Raw genomic sequence first — 17,245 nt, forward strand, 5'->3', positions numbered from 1 at the left:
ATTATTTAGAAAAAAATCAAAAACCTAAAAGGTGAAAATAAAATCAAAATTTGAAATGGCAAAATTATGTTCTCGACATCCGCTTGCTTGAAAAATATCTTGGGATGTTTGAAGACATTGGAAAAACGAAAAATTTTAATGCTAAATTTTGCCTCATCCATCCCCTCCCCCGCTTGAAAAATCCCAAGTGTTTAAAAAATGTCCTGCTAAAGTCCTGCTTTTTTATTTTGAAATTTTGTTGGTCTAGACATCCTGAAAAATCTCTTTTAAAAAAAACCTTCATCTTTCGTATTTTTAATATGTAAACATTGAGAAATTGTAACAACTTGAATAAATGTCGCAATGGTTATAAAATCATTGAATTGATGAAAACGTGTACTTACTCCAATGTAAAAAATTACCAAAAAAAAAAAAAAAAAACAACGTTTTTGTGAGGAGGGGGGGGGGTAAAAATATTTTGGAAGGCAGTGATTTTTTTTTGAAAGGTAGTGAAAAAGGTAGTGAAAAGGTAGTGATTTTCGGCCAAAAAATTCCGGTAGACACCCTGTTTACCCACCAAGCTAAGATAAAAGCCACCCTATTGAGCACACAGTCATGCTTGGAAAAAAGGGCACAACTGTAGATCTATTAACGATATTTGGAGGTCATGATGTTCGAAAAAATTTGACCACCTCCCCTCTCCCCCCACCTGATCGCGTGTGTAATTATTTTTCAAGAATCTGGAAAATTGGAAAAGTTGGTCTGGAAAACCTGGAAAAGTCAGGGAAAATCATTTCCAGAAATGAGTGGACACTCTGCCTTGGAAAAATGCCTCCTGCAGTCATTTCATTTAATTTCAAAATATGTAGCTATAAATTCCCGTTACAGAGATTTTCACCGGATAGGACGAGTTCCAGACACTACCTCACACTGACACGTCGTCGTTTCGAATTCAACTAGGACACCCTGTAATATTGTGAAAAAAAGTCAAGGTTTTTGTAATAATTTAAAAATATTCTTCAACACGTCAGTGTCGTCTGAATTTCTCTTGTTCGGTGTTATGACCCCAGAATAATATACATTTTGCCCGATTTCACGTGTTGTTATATAACGATAAAAATAGGTATGCGGGTGCTCAGACCACTAAGTGGAAGTATTAATGGAGCCACACCGTCTTGAGCACGAAGTACTCGAGAATACAGAGGTATTGTCTGGTCAAAGAGGAATTTCTCATCGTTGCTTTATTCAAGGGGGTTGAGAGAGCATGAAAAAAAAAAAAAAACGGGACGAAATTTATATTAATTATCTCTCCCCCTCATCTACGCGACGCTTGTGCCCCATTACTAACGTATAAGAGAGAATTTCGGGTAAATTTTACCCAACGCTCCACAGCATACGAGTTTTTTTTTTTCGCTTTCGCGTTTATTTGACGTAGAATGAGAGAAGTTATTGCGAAGAAAGAAGGTATAATATGTGCTTGATTTAGCTCGCTATTCACACAGACAAGGTGAAAAGTATCTGTGTAGTGGTGGTCTACGTAGTAGTATAGGTATATATGCGAGTGGTAATATAGTGTGCGGTGCCGAGATGAGAGGAAAGCGTGCAGAAAAACGAAAACGAAAAACAGGTCGATGAGTTTGAAAAATTTTCTCATTAAAAAACTTCTCTCAAAGATGTGTAAGTATAGTACCAGGATGATGGCGAAGTGAAAGTCGGGGTGTTTCGCAGGCGTTTACGTTTGTTCTCTACATAACCTGTTATTGGCAAAGAGGGTAAGTTCTTGGAGCGGTGGTGCTCTGGTTTTTTTTTCAGCTTTTTGTTACGCTCACAAACGATGTAATTTAAAGGCTAATATTTTTTTATTTCGACTCTCGTGGCTGTAGCATGGCGCTGGCGATGGCGGTGTTGCGCCACGGATGGAAAATAATTTCGCCCGAATGAATAAATTGTCGACAAGATTATGAGGCGACGCGATACGAAGGCGTGGATCGGGACGAGCCGGCGGGGTACTAATTTCAGAAGCGCGATGGTGGTTACGCGTGGTGAGTTTTTGAAGGGATGAAAAATACGACAAGGGTGGATGTACTATTAGGTTGTGATTTCTTCACTTTGAAGTGTTTGTGTGTGTGCTTGTGCTTGGTGCTTGTTGTGCTGCGTCGAAAGTACTATGTATACTTTGAAGTGCAGGCAAGGTAGTACGGTGTAATTTGACCGTTTTAAAAAGAACTGCTGCTTCGGTGTTTATTAAAAAAGCTCGACGTTTGGTTTATTTCGCAGCCAGAAGGGCGAAAGGAGTGATTTAGAAGCGAGCTGTAAGGTAATGATATTATTTCCCGGAAGTTGGTACGTAAAAAGTGTTCTGCAGTTGTGAGTTATTATTAATGGAGGAATTGTTGCGTGTAAATGGTTATTAAAAATGGTACTCGAATGGTGAATTTTTTTATTCGATTTAATTGTGTAAAAACCACTACGGTTTGAATGCATTTCCCGAGTGTGAAGGAAGATGAAGTATGTCTAGTATGTCTAACATTACCAACGTTTTTAATAAATGGCCTAAGCTTTGATTACCACCATACATAAGGCAAAGCTAATGAAAGTTTTATAGAGATCTCCAATTGAAATTAATTAAGTAAGGGGTGTTAACTTTCGTTGATAAGAACAACCCTATAAGTATTTTAAAAGGTCAAAAAGTACCATCACATGGAATGAATTTTGTTTCTACACTTGAAAGATACAAAGTAACGACCATTTTAGCACTCAAACTTTGCTCATAATGCTGCCAGCAATAAAGCGAAGCGGAAGTTGAATTCACTTTTAGACTTTGATGCTTCCTCTCTTCCACTTTCCTCGTTTACGAGCCTTTCTATGTAGTAGCTGACCGAAAACTATACGACAGAAATTCGACGAACATTGCGACAATTTTTTCTTTACAAAGAATTTTTCTCGAAAAGTTTTGAAAATTGCCAAATCGTAAGCTCGGACTGTACCCTTCTTCTTGCCTTGCCGTCGGTCACAGCATGTAGCGAGTGAATCTGTTGATATGGTGTTTTCTTTTCGATTGTAGGATTTCTGGTGCTGGATTAAAGTCTTCGGTTGATGCTGGAAAATTAAATTTTCTAGCGAATTTCGGCGTCATTATGCGTAAATAAGGATTTATACGAAGGCGAAATACGTAATTTTAAATCGCACAAGAGTGTATTTTCTTCTCCGCGTCTGCTTTGGTCGAAGGATATATACGTATAGGATTTGGTATAGCTGTGTATCTCTCGGTATATACGCGTGTTGTTATTTGATAACGAATATAAAGCGTCGTCGTTTAACGTCGTACATTTCGGTTGCCGGGTCGTCGAAAATCAGGATTTTTATTTATTAAGGCGTCGCCGCCGTCGAATGGTGTGTAGGTCTTGTAGAGAGAGAGCTGGCTAGATAAGAGAAAAATCGCGTCGATAATACTGCCAGGATTTTCGGTACATGCGAAATTTCAAGCAAGGCCGTAGGATTTCGATTTCGCCAGAATTCTCAGCTCGAATGGCTCTGTTTTGCGAAAGAAACCGCCTTTGGAGTCGACTGACTGACGGATGAGCTAAGTGAGTCGGCTAGAAAAGGCTGCAAGACGTGGTCGGGGGCGGGGGGCAACAAAAATGAAAATTGCGACGTCGAATAAAAACGAGATGGGAAAAAAGTTGAAGAAGAATGCGCATCATCGTGATGACTGGGCGGTCGAGGAGGGCTGAAAAAAAAACGAGAAAAAATCTCGTACAGCGTAAATTTGCTCATTTCCATTTCGGTATTGGAAATTCTTAACGGTGGGTTGCGCGAAGGGAGGAAAGCGAAATGAACGGAGTTATTTCAACGTAGGAGTAGGAGGAGGATAAGTATAGCGAAGCAGAGGTGTCGTCGGTGTGTAATGTTTATGGAGACGTCGATGATGGCGATGGCACGAAGGGATTCGGTTGCGAATGGAGGCGCGGAAATGAGGTACAATTTGAAATACGTCGAGAGGTAATTTTTGGAAAATAACAAGGTGGAAATTGAAATAAGAAGAAACACATCTTATGTGTAGCCGAATGCCGCCGGAAGGAGCTGACGACTATGAGAGGGTACTTTCTGTATGCAGAGGACGACGACAACGATGCCTGGGATTATTCTCTGGCTGGTATGGGTATGATGTCGTCGTCGTCATCGAATTTCAGGATTATTTTGTTCGGTTGCTGCACGAAAATGGAAGAAGGATAAGGGACGACGCGGGACGAAATACAGAAATGAGGCTTTTGCAAACGTCGAAAAGTTCGACGCGTTGGAATGAAAATTGTACTTAAACTCGGAGATGCGACGAGGCTCTGTCTGTGTCGTTATTCCACGTGTTATATTATATGGTACCACGAAGCGAAGCTTATTTATATGTCTGGCTTTGCACTGTATAACCAGGCTTACTTCATCGAACACCAACGTCAATGCCTATGCCAGAGATGGAGATGCAGGATGCAGGGTAGACGAAGGAGGGCTAGTAGAGAGGAAAAGGTAATATATATAAACTAAATCAATGAGTAATGAAGTGAGACGGTACGAATATGTAAATGACAGTTTAAAATCGCCAACGTCCGATAACTCTCATCGTATATACTCGTATAAGGTACGTATCGATATTACGACCCTTTTGCTTTTTCAGGGGGGTGGACTGTATGTCCTGTCGCGGTAAAAAGGATACGAATTGACGACAGCGTTGCATACAGCGACAGTAGGTAGTCCCTGTACTGGTGTCTCTGCTTGTGTATCTCTTCTGTGGATGTTGTACGCGTAATATGTATTTGAGGTGTACCTGCAGCGTGACGCGAGTATCAGCCAGCGATTTATTACCAAGGGAATAATTCGACGGTGTGTTTTGAAATTTAGAAATGTTTTCGTTCCAATGGTGGTACGTATATAAATACGCGATGGCGTGTGACGTTGATAGGTTATTTTGCATTTGTATTCGACGGTCATTGCTATATACGGGGTGACTGGTTTGTCTGCATCTTTCTCTCGCTTTGGCACATACTCGCGTATTATAATATGTGTATACCCCTGTTTGAATTTCGGTATTCTGTCTCTGTCAGTTTATGGGTAATATAGTGATGGAAATGTATAGTTTGTTAGAATAGTACACACGACAAATAGAGGGTATTCTGTATTATGGATTATATTACTCAGTGTGAGTTTCATAACGGAAGCAAAACAGTGAAAATATGGGGATGTTTGTGCACCAATACTGTAAAAATGATTTACTAAGACCAGCATTTATGGCTTTGGCTCGAGGAAGTCAATCTCATGATCTCATATGTAACTATAATAGCCTAACTATGTATATTACGTAGCATCCTTAGAAATCATCTTGTCCCTTGATTTATCATCACACAACATGAATCTCAAATAAAGATATTTCGAATACAAAAGTAAGCTGAGATGGCGAGAATTGAGGGGTGGGGCTTATACTTGAAAATGCCTCAGATAACAGAGGTTGACTGGATGAAATTAGTCCAAGCAGCAGTGGCCATAGCTCAGGACTGAAAACACGAGGAGGTGTCATCAGAGGTCAGGGCAGCCATATGGCGACTAAAAAAAGAGGTACCTCAACTGTCGGAAAAAATTTTGAACTGCACAAAACAGAATCGAAAGAGCATGTAAAATTACATCATCAGTCAAAAATTCACGGGCTTAAGTGCATTTTTCGATTTTTTGGTGAATTTTTGAAAATCAAATTTGGATTGAGAATGGAAAAAAAACAGAATTTCACCAAATTGGCCTAGAACGCTGAAATTTCGTATGTATCTTATTTTCGATGACCCTCCCCCCCCCCTCTTTCCCGAATCGATGGGAAACGATTTCGAATCGTTTTTAGCAGCTCTCAAGTCTTCAGCAGCTTTTGAAAGTTGAAATTGACAAAGTTTTTACCCATTGAAAAAGTAACCCAAAAAGTGACAAAACATGGGCAAAACATAGGTTACGCAGAATAAAATTATCAAAAATCTCAGAACTTAGCAACTGAACTCATAAGGACAGTTTTTGAAAAAGAATGAGACTTTTTGAATTTTTAGTAAAGAAAAAACTTCTAGCAATCTAGACAAATGCAGGGCTTCTCAATTTTTTCTGAAAAAAAAAAAAGGTAACTCGAGTAACCAAAAAAGTTTTGAAAAAGTAACCAAAAAACATTCAAAAAGGTTACAAAAAACGCGAGCAAAATACATATTTTAATGCAGAAAAAAAATCACAAAAAAGAACAGAACTATTACAAATTGAAATGTTCTGGTTTTCGGTTTTAAAAGTTAAATGATTTCGAAACTTTTTGATGGAAAATTGAGAGAGATTTTTGCAATTTCTGGCAAAAAAATGAGACTTTGGGACAATTTTTGAAAAAAAGTAAGACTTTATGAAAAATTGATTTTTGGTGATAAGCCAGATTTTTGGTCAATTTTTCGGTTAACAAGTGTTAGTTTTTAAGACTTTTTATGGAAATAACTACTTTTTGGAATTATTTACGAAAAAGTGACAATTTGTGGCATTGGGACAATAATTTTTGAAAAAAGTAAGATTTTGGAATTTTATTTTTTTTGAGGGGGGGGGGGGGGTTAGACTATGATCTTTCCAGGGATCCCAGTCTCGTTCAAATCGAAGAAGTGCACCTCGAAAGATTTCTCCGTGGGATGTGGATGGCATTCTGTATCAATTGGTCAGATTTCAGTACGATCTGAAATGCATTCTTTTTTTCGAATTATTTCCTTATTTCTTCTATGCTCTTATGGCTCCTGTTCGATGGATGAAATACGATTAATAGAAGGTCAAGACCTAGACTTGTTCATACCATGTTATAATTCATCAATTGTGTAATGGTTTCTCGTGAACATAAAGAACGTGAGTTATATAATTGTGTAGTAGCCGATGTGTACAGCACTGCCACATTAACTGATTGAACGAATTAATTCTTGCCAATCTGCATTTTTTATTATTTTGCCCTGAAATGGTTTCCATTTTGGGTGTTTTTTCATGTTGCAAATTGAATCAGTCATTTCGAAAACCCCATAAATCACCATTTAAGGGGTTTTTATGTTTTTCACTGATTCTGATGGTGCTTTGCGAGCTCTATCGGATAAAGTTGGAAGGTAGCTCAAAAGTGCATATTTCAGCGTTTGTCATTTCGAAAACCCCATAACTCCTGCATTTACAGGGTTTTTGAAATCATTTTTCTATAAGACAAACAAAGAACATTAATTTCATGAACATCAACGTAATTCAATTTTTTAATTTATGCCGTGAAATGGATAACATTTTTGTTGCTTCTTTATTACATTACATTAATTGAGTCGTAGATTGCAGGTATAACTGAAATAAATAAATGAAAATCCATACTCAATCATTTTGGGTATTGTAGTTACTGGATTTTCTAGGATTACGTGTCACTTTTCAGGTTTTAAAAAAAAGTCATTTCGAAAACCCCATAACTCCACATATTTCACAATGGAATTGCTCGCAGCCTACAAAACTTCAAGTTCTGGTAAAGGTACAGAAATATTTGTAATCATAAGACCTATCGATTACTGCACAAGTTTACTGTTATACCATGAAAATAAAGCGCACAAACAGTTTTTTTCATTTCCTGAAAAATTTTAAAAAGGTTCAGAATGGGGTTTTCGAAATGACTGATTCAATTATAACATTTTTTAATGATTAATAATAGAATATTAGGAACCGTCTTCCTCTTTATTTTTTGCAGAAGCATTTAGGTACTTTTTTTTTTTTTGTAAATTCAGTGTGAGTTGAAAATTTTATCATTTTTACCCCATAAAATTTGTAATACGAACCGGATTTTGGTGCTTAAATTTTATTTTTCTGCCAATTCTCACCTCACTATTCCGATATTTAAAATTGAACTGCAATAGATTAATTCCATGTAAAGGTTATGGAATGCGTATTGAGAATGATAAACATTTTTGGCAAAAATTGTCATTTTTGTGTTAGAATTGAATTATGAAAATTATCATACCAATACCGTTTCATCAGAATATTCATCGCATTTGCATATAATTTGAAAATATGGCAAGAGGAAAACACGAATAGTATCTCTTTCATTTCTCCTAAAATGTGTTTAGCGTAATCGTTATTCGTTATAAGACCATTATCAATTAGGAGATCGTTACTTACCATACTTGAGTTAGGTTCCACCTTATTCCTTATAGAACTGCTTAAAATGCTGTCCATTTGTCTGACTAGCAAATATGTAAATAAAAGCAACTATGCGCGGGAGGCACAGAGGAGAGGGTGAGATGGTAATAGCGATTTCAACATTTCGCCAAAATATTGATGGCATTGTTGAAGAGAAACGTGTTTTATTTTACATTTATGGGAAAGTTATGTAGCATTTAACAATTGTCATTTATGAATGTTGAATCCGAATGTTTGAAAAATGTCTCGGAATGAGATATTTTCAACGGCTGATGCCAGCCAGTGCATACGCGGATACAGCAATTTGTGGTTGTGGCGACATGTATTGAAAAACTGGATTGTACTCGTATACTCGTATTTTGTGTGGCACGTGAAAGATGCGGAGATTCGGGAGAGGTTTCTTATAGTTATTGCCGATCTTGAAACTGGCGAGTAGGTACACACATAACTACGCAATGCGATGAAAAAAAAATTCGATGTATTACCATCGATGATACGAATAAAACTTTATTACTCTCGATATATAAGTGCACGCGCTGCGCTGGCAATGAGACTTGGAAGGATTTATGAGTACCTGGGTAGTATTTTTGTGCACGCGGTGAAAGTATATCTTCTAAACTATAAGCGTCTAGAGATATGTATTGGTCTATCTGTGGTACAGAGTGAGCTGTATTATGTACCATATTGTACGAGTAAAGGGGTTTTGTGGTTTTTCGTCGTGTACTGCGAGAACATTGACAGAGTGAGGGAGGAGTCGAGTACATAAGGAACATCGGAACGAAGGCGGATAATTGTTATATTAGATTGCGTGGTTTTTGATGGACGATTTTGGTATAATGAAGAGATCTACCACGTGGTTGGTACTACACGACGACGACGACCAAAAGACGCACCAACAATCGTTATTACTGCGTGCGGATTTGGCAATGCAATAATCCTATGCTATATAAGAGGAGTTCATGTACATAATACTCTGATGCGAGGAGGAAACAACACGCAGTCGGCTCCGGCTCTTGGAGTTGTTTTGAAATATCGTCGTCAATGGTACACGATACGCCCAAACGGGGTCAACTGTGACGGTGTTTTTAGTTTTGCAAAATCGACGATCCGTTCGAATATGGTGGGATTTTCATTTGATAGTGTTCCAAAGTTGAGTCGACCAACTTTACCAGATGGAAATTAACTTAAGGGTATGCGAAACGCATAGTATCCGAGTGTAGCGGAAAATCGACCATGTTTAGGGTTCATTGTGTACTCAATTAGGTCGATATGCGAAGAAAAGGAATTCTTTGTGTGAAGTTTTGTCGGTATAGGCGTAGACATTTTTCAAACGGTATGCAGGGGGTGTTTAACTAAAGCTTCAAGATGCATTTGCTGTAGAAGTGGCTGGGTGGAACCAATTTGCAAATGCTTTGAAAGTTTAATGGGTATGTTCCTGTGTTTCGAGGCGTTTTTTTGGTCTATTTTTCGGTTCAAGATGGTTGGCGTGGAGTTAAGAATTAGATGAGGGTTTTTGAAGGATGGTGGGAATTTTATTTTTTCGATTGTCAATATTCTATTTTTTGAATTTTGATGAATTTTTGAAAACTTGAATCTGGCTCACGAATACCCTATACAGAAAATGATCAGATGTGATGAAATCTGGACATTCCATAGACCCACTTTGACCTGGCCAGATCTAACCTGGTCAGATTCAGACCTGATTCTCGTTTCTTGCTGAAAAAAAAAAATTGCTGAAGATTATGGTTTCTTGGGGAAAATTCCAAAAAATATCCAGAAGTCTCCATTTTTGGCTGGAATTGTTGAAAAAAAAGATATAAGTACGTATCGCTTTTTCGACAAAAACTGCGAAAAAGTAGCTATCTCTTTTTTGCCAATAATTGCCAAAAAAGTCTTTCCTCACGAATTGTTTAACAGCAATGGATCTGTTTTCAAACGAATTGTTTGCGTATAAATTGATTCAATTCTCAGTGAATCGTTCATGAAAGTATTAATTCATGTAAGGTAATCATTCACGAACGAATTGATTAATTTTTTGAAAGAACCATTCGCAAACGAATTGATTCACCAAAAATTATATTCGATTCGTCCGTGAATGATTCGCCAATAATTGAGTAAATGAATCGATTTGTTCGCGAACGAGGTACTTATCCGAATCAATTCGTTCGCGAACGAGTCACTTATACGAATCAATTCGTTCGCGAACGAGTCACTTATATGAATCGATTCGTTCGCGAACGAGTCACTTATATGAATCAATTCGTTCGCGAACGAGTTACTAATACGAATCAATTCGTTCACGAACGAGTCACTTACACGAATCAATTCGTTCGCGAACGAGTCACTCATACAAATCAATTCGTTCTCGAGTAATTCACTAAAAAATTCAATTCGTTCGCGAATGATTTGCCAATTATTGATCAATTCGTTCGCGAGTGATTCATCTAAAAATCAATCAATTTATTTAATCGCCAATCGGTTGTGAATGATTCGATTCGATTCGCTTGAAAGCAGATCAATTCTTATACTTACATACAATCGTTTCACATAAACTGAATCAATCGTAAATTAATTGATCCGTTTGCGAATGATTCAAGAAGAAATCAGTCAATTTAATTAATTAACAATCGTTCGTGAATGATTCGATTCGATTGTAAACAGATCCATTGCTTTACAAATGTTTCAAAAAAAAAAATTGACTCAATTTGTTCGTAAAAGATTTGTACGTATTTGAAGAAAAGTCGATCTTCTCACGCATAATGCATGAGTATTTTTTTAAAGAACAATTTATCAAAATTCTCGCTTTTTTTGCTAGAAATAGCCAAAAAGTATTACTTTTTGCCAATAACTCCCATTTTTGCAATTTTATTGCCAGTAATTCCAGCTGTTTGAAAAAATTGCCAAAAATTTTCGCTTTTTTTGCTAAAAATTACCCAGAGCTCTGCCTTTTGCTGAAATTACTGTCGAGGTGTCAATTTCAGTGCACAAATTTTTTAATTCAAAGTTTGTAAAACTTGTATAGTTTTTTTTCTTTTTTCAAAATTCGTTTTGAATCCCTCACTCTCGAAATAAGACGTTAGAGAAATGGTAGATGCACGAAAGAAGAAGAACGGCAATCCGACTTATCAGGTTTAGAAATTACTATTGAACTTTATGTAGAGTAATTTCGAAACGATCCCGACGAGGTTTTGTTAACCAGTATAGAACGGATGAAGAAGCAGGTAGGGTGTGCAGAAGAGATATCCAATTGCTTGGGGAATTTCGTCTTTCGAATTTAATGACTACGCCAAGTTTTCCAAAAGTGTGTGTGTTTTTTTCTTGCAAATTCAACTTACGGGTCGTTGAAGCTGCAAAAGAACAAGTTACTGTTACGTGGTGTTGTTAAAGGATAGAATCTTACGAGGAGTTGGTGGTACGAGTAGATAGGGTAAAGGATAGCAGAGTAAGCCAACTGTGCGGTTTATGTTTAGTTCTTCTTCGTTTTGCTCTTTACTACGTATACGAGATAATTTTCCAGTACGTTTTCGGCGTTTACTATGCTCGTGTATGATAATGGCAATGTACTCAGCAAAGCCAACCGTGTATTTAAAGGATGAAAATTCCAAGCTGTGTCGCATATACAGATACACACCGGTATGGTATGATTTTTCGTTGGTGAAATTTTTCCTCCTCAGTGGCCCATTGTACAGCGAACACGGGTCGTCTGCGTCTGGTCGACCTTGAGTAGATTTCGCTTTGTAGATATTTGATCATTGTAGCGTGTATAGAAATGATGATGAGCGCGGTTGGGTCATCTTCGCAGGCCGAGTAATTTTTCATCTACGACGGCGTCGCCTCGCCTCGCCTCACTTGCCTCGCGTTGACCAATTCTATGAATTATTGAATCTCGTTCCAGCTTCGTCGTGGAATTCTTTGTCGAATAATTTTTGTAATTTTTTCCTGCTTATTTTCATGTTGCAGGTAAGAGAAACGTATTGCAATACAGATGGTGCCTGATGGGATTTGAATTACGTTGAGATTAGATTCCGAGCCGAATGTAATCGCATGGTTATCGTACTTTGAAAACGTTTTTCATTTAATTTGGGTAATGTACCTTTGAGTTTTTTTTTATTGCTCTTCGATTATACGTATTAAAATAAGTTCATTTTGGTACGTTGATCTTTCGAAAATATGAACTTTGTACAGCGAGAAAAAGCTCTATGCTCGATGTAAATAAAATATATACTAACATGTAAAGTGAATCATCGAAACATCGTAATGATTCCCAGATGTGAGAGATAATTACTTTCGGAAGTATTAACGACACTCCACTGTAATTGAACCTATTACTTAGTTATATGCCCAGTGCGAAGCAGGTATACTAAGTTCGTGTTGTATGTACGTACTATTCAGCTCGTCCATTGGACTTAGAATAGATGTACATTCTCAATTCTCATGCAACTAGCTGACCGGTTTTTTCACTTTCAGTTCATGCTATTAATGGTGAGAAATGTGCGATTTTTATAATTACCTTCAATTTTTATTTCATTTTACTACATTTTACGATGCAGAAATTACCTTCGTTTTATTTTTCAATCTATTCGCGAGACGTCTATCAGTCATAAAAGCTCCAAATTTTGATCGAAAATTTTCATACGAGTAAAAAAACGTGAATTTTTCAATGTTCGGTAACAGCTATTGGAAATGGAATTTAATTTCTCAAAATTCAAAAAAAAAATGAGATTGAAAAAAAGTACCTATCAGAAGTTGTTAATAAAGGGGTTCAATCAATTTTTTGTCAGTGGAACTTTTTCGTTGAAAAAATAAATTTTAATTAAGAGTTGGTCAAATTCCTCCAAAAAAAAAGTATTCAAGTCTTTTTAAACTTGATTCTTTTCAAAAATTATCCAGACTTGAACTCTTCTCGAACTCTCGATGAGGAGAAATTTTTTCGAAAAATATTTCAGATGAAATGATCAGAACTTGGGAATTTTTCCAACACTTTTTATGTTTGGATTAGTGCAATTTTAGCTACTTTGCTTGAACAATAATCGGCCTGCCTTTTCTTTGTGAGGGCTACGAAGCTCATGCCGTTGGCTAAAATTGTCAAAGTCTCGCTTTTTGTAAAAAAAAAAAACGTATAAGTATAGTAATAAATTCACCGTTTTCAAATTTGGTAAAAACTCGTTTGTTGCTTAAAATTGCTAAAAACGGTAATTTCTCACAAAAAATTCCAAAATCTCATTTTTTCCGCAAAAAAAAAAAAAAGAAAACTGTCAGAAGACTCGCTTCTTTGCCAAGAATTATCTAAAATTGTCAAAAATACAAAAATACAAAAAAACAATGCTTTTGTCAAAAATTGCTAAAATTGTGATTTTTCATTTTTTTTGCAAAAAATTCAAAAATATCTCATATTTTTCAGAAATTATTGTTTCAATGTGTCACTTTTTTGCCAGAAATTGCAAAAATTCTCGTTTTGTTGCCCAAAATCGACAAAAACCTTCTTTTTTCAGTAAAAGAGATGCAAAATAGTTCAACTTTTTTGGCAATACTCAATTGCCCAAAAGTTCTGTTTTTTGTTGAAACTGTGCAAGTTTATATCGAGTTTCATTTTTAGATTTTAATTAAAAACAAAAATCTGTGGGTTTTTCGGTGATTTTTTTTTCTGAATTTTAATGCTTTTTTTGATTACTAAAGTTTCTTACTTTTTTTTGAATTCAAAAAAAAAAAAAATACCAAGTACATACTAGCCTTGAATGACGTTTCGAGAGCAGGTGAACTCTCACCTCAAATTTTTATCAAAATGTGTACAGATTCATAATAAAAGAGCAATCAATTATTTCCAGGTCAATTTTTTCAATTCGACTTCTCCGACGATCGCTTCCCCCATTTACCCCTCAAAAACACGATCAATATACCAAAAAATTGAAAATTGTGGAATAATGGGAGCGTTAGATAAGTACAATTGGAGATCTTTGTTTTTGAAAATAAAAATTGTGGAGTTTGACTTGTTTGACGATGATTCAGAAAAAAACTTGATTTTTTTTCAAATCATAACGTCATGCAAATTTTTTAAAGCAAATCTTCGAAAATAGTCACTTTTTGTGGCCCCGTATATTTTTTGACAATTTTCACGAAATTTATTCGAATCGAAAAATAATTGCAAATCGCAATAAAATAAGGCAGAAATAAAATCAAACTCGTAAAATATTTTCAAAATCCATTTTCCTCTCAAAAACCAGTTTCTCCTTCCGAAACTGCGTATAAGGTATATTTTGAATTATCCGCGATTTCTTCCATATCCGGCCTACTACCCTATTCCCCTCCACTTCCCTGTCACCAGAAATAATCGCAAGCCGGCGGTATAATCTTTACTTAAGAGGTAATAAATTGACAAAATATCGATTTGCCCATACACGTAGTGTATTCATGACGCGGTATTTATGCGTGCACAAAGTTATTACCTACCTGTATCCTAATTCACATTGATAGAGAAGAAGAAGGAAAAAAACACCAAACGATCGATGTGAGGAAAAGAGAGACAAGCCGTCGAAGCCGAAAATTCGAGCCAGCGATCCCATTACATTAGGAATTCAAATTAATTTTTTTTGTTCGTTTTCTCATCTTCTCTTTATTTTCACGACAAAACGATGGGAAGAGTGAATTAACACGGATGCCGGGTGAGCAGCATTAAATACTAAAGAGAGAGAAAGAGTAAAAACCGTTTGTGTTTATATCATTTTGTGAACGACCTTGCGTTCATAGTACCTACCTACATATAGGTAGAAGTACTCGTATATTTATACATAGACGAACTTACACATTAATACAAGATACTTGTTCTTTACTAACACACTTATATACGCGTACTACTCGCAGTCGTCTCTGTAGACTGTCGAGTGTTGTACATATGCATAGAGAAGGTAAAAGCACCAAAGCGTAGAACGAACTCGGTAAACTGTCGAATTTAAAATCGAATTACCACTGGTACGTTGACTATAAACAGCCAAGAATAAGTGGAATTAGAACAGCAAGGTGAGGTAGTACCTTTAAGTATAGGAAAATACTTTGTATGATACATATTTCAAAGCAAAGGATGGCGATGATGAGGATGATGCTGCAGCTGTGCAGTCTGCAGTGCTGAGAGCAGGACGACGACGTTATTTTGTATCCGCGAGGTGAATTTTTTTTTCATCTCGCTTTTCCTCCTCGCATTTCATTCTGCTCGTTCCTTTATGATTATAAAATGAGCGAACGCGCGGTTTCGAATGAAAAATGCGAGCTTAAGAGAGTATATATGGAATTTTAACGCGATACCGAGCTAGATAAGGAGGATGGTAGAGGATGAGGACGTCGTTGTCGTCGCCGCGAAGAAAAAGAGCGAGACACTTACTTAAGTAGATCGTGCTGTGGTCGTGTAGAATAAAGTACGCGATTAAGTACTACACACGTATAGAGAAGTACACGTATACGAGTGCTACCGCTTCGCTTCGTATGCATGTAGATATACTTACACATAAAGCAGAGAAGAAATTATTATTTTAATGCATCTCTCTGGTTATATACACAACACAGGCAGAGTCGCCGGAGAAGGTATAATATAAGGCGAGAAAAAGCCAGCAGCGAAGAAAGACGAAAGGTAAATACACGACGGATAGGATAACGTTGGATATTGATGGTGCGTTGTGATGATAATTCTCTGAGCGACGACGACGACGACGATGCTGCGATGAGATGGTGAAATGAGTAAGGAAAAAAAATATATAAAATAAAAGAACGAGAACATTAAATACTTCCTTTTAGTAGGGTATTCATATAAATTGAATAGCAGCACCCGCATTTATCCGACTGCCCCGGATTGCCCTAGCCTTACCAAGTGTGAGAGTATCGGGGTAAAAGTTCCATACATGAAAGATTTCTTACTCAGAGAAGTGTACTCGTAGTTGATACGCGGGATTTTTTTTCCATTTTGATCAAATAAGAAGATTTTTATCAATGAAATTAGACGTGCGGGAGTGTGGAAGTACGGTGGAGAGATCGGGTACGTAATGAGACGAGGTGACGGTACAGAGACCGGGATTAAGTAATATCGCAAGTAAACTGGTTTGTTTTGAAAACTGGTTCGTCACCGCCACCGCCACCATCGCTCTGCAATAAGAGTATAGATGGTTTTTAGAGCGCGAATACCGAGTACCTAGTGGTTTATTTCGCGATTTTTTCCCGCGCTCGGTGTCAAGTACCTATGTTTATACGCATATGAGTTCCCAGAACCATATATGTAGGTGTACTGTATGATTCGAAAAGTTCTAAACAGTATCGATTTCTGGTAGACTTTGTACCAGATCCAAGAAGTGTGATCTAAATCGATTTAGAATTCACTCGCTTACATCAAGCTTTTTCAATTCACGAATGATAGCTCTACTTTGAAATGATTCGATCGAACTGTGCACTTTTGAAACTGGTTTCTTAGTTTAAATCAGTTGTCAAAAGCTTTTTTTTTTCTGCAAAATGATAACCAAAAATCAGCTTGAAATTGCAATATTTTCACTTGAAATTTTCAGATGATCAAATTGATTTTGGTAAATTTTAAAAAATCCAAAATTGACCATTCTCGGCGATTTATGCTTTTTAAAAAATATATGTATGTTCCCCTTATTCTATTTAGAAAAAATTATTTGAACTAATATCAATTCTGCCGAATCGAATTTGACTATTTTCAGTCATTCTGAAGCCCCAGCACGATTTTCAATTTTTCCAGAATTTTAAAATGTTCCCAAAATGATACCTAAGTGGGAAATGCTGTTGAAAAAATGCGCTCGAGTCTCGTGGTATTCGCCTGGAAATCAGCTCAAATGCGGATGAACCCTACACACAGGTAAAGAATAAACCATAACTCGATTTTTAGCTGCCCAAGTCAATTTTCACGCCTTCTGGAAAAATGTTCAAAATTTTGGAGAAATCCAAAATCGCGCTGGAGGCTCCAGAATTAGTCAAATGGTGAAATTTGGATTCGGAGCGTTGCTTAGTATTCTGAGAAGAAAAAACGCACTCGAGGATTTTCCCAGGAAATCACGCTGAATGTGGATAAACT

The 17,245-nt window shown here is 36.8% G+C and overlaps 1 protein-coding gene across 4 annotated transcripts in view; it reads left to right on the top strand.

Annotated features, from left to right (window-relative positions):
* LOC135841089 (uncharacterized) overlaps positions 1-17,245 on the top strand; it is a 123,308-nt gene that overhangs the window by 35,770 nt on the left and 70,293 nt on the right. The window contains exon 2 of one of the 4 annotated variants that reach the window (XM_065357889.1): positions 12,136-12,259. The exons of the other annotated variants lie outside the window; for them this stretch is intronic. The gene's annotated coding sequence lies outside the window, so the exon portion shown is untranslated. The remainder of the gene's footprint in view (positions 1-12,135; positions 12,260-17,245) is intronic. 4 annotated transcript variants of the gene reach the window in all.

The sequence above is a fragment of the Planococcus citri genome, chromosome 3, assembly GCF_950023065.1.
Source record: "Planococcus citri chromosome 3, ihPlaCitr1.1, whole genome shotgun sequence".
In the NCBI taxonomy this organism is placed as follows: Eukaryota; Metazoa; Arthropoda; class Insecta; order Hemiptera; family Pseudococcidae; genus Planococcus; species Planococcus citri.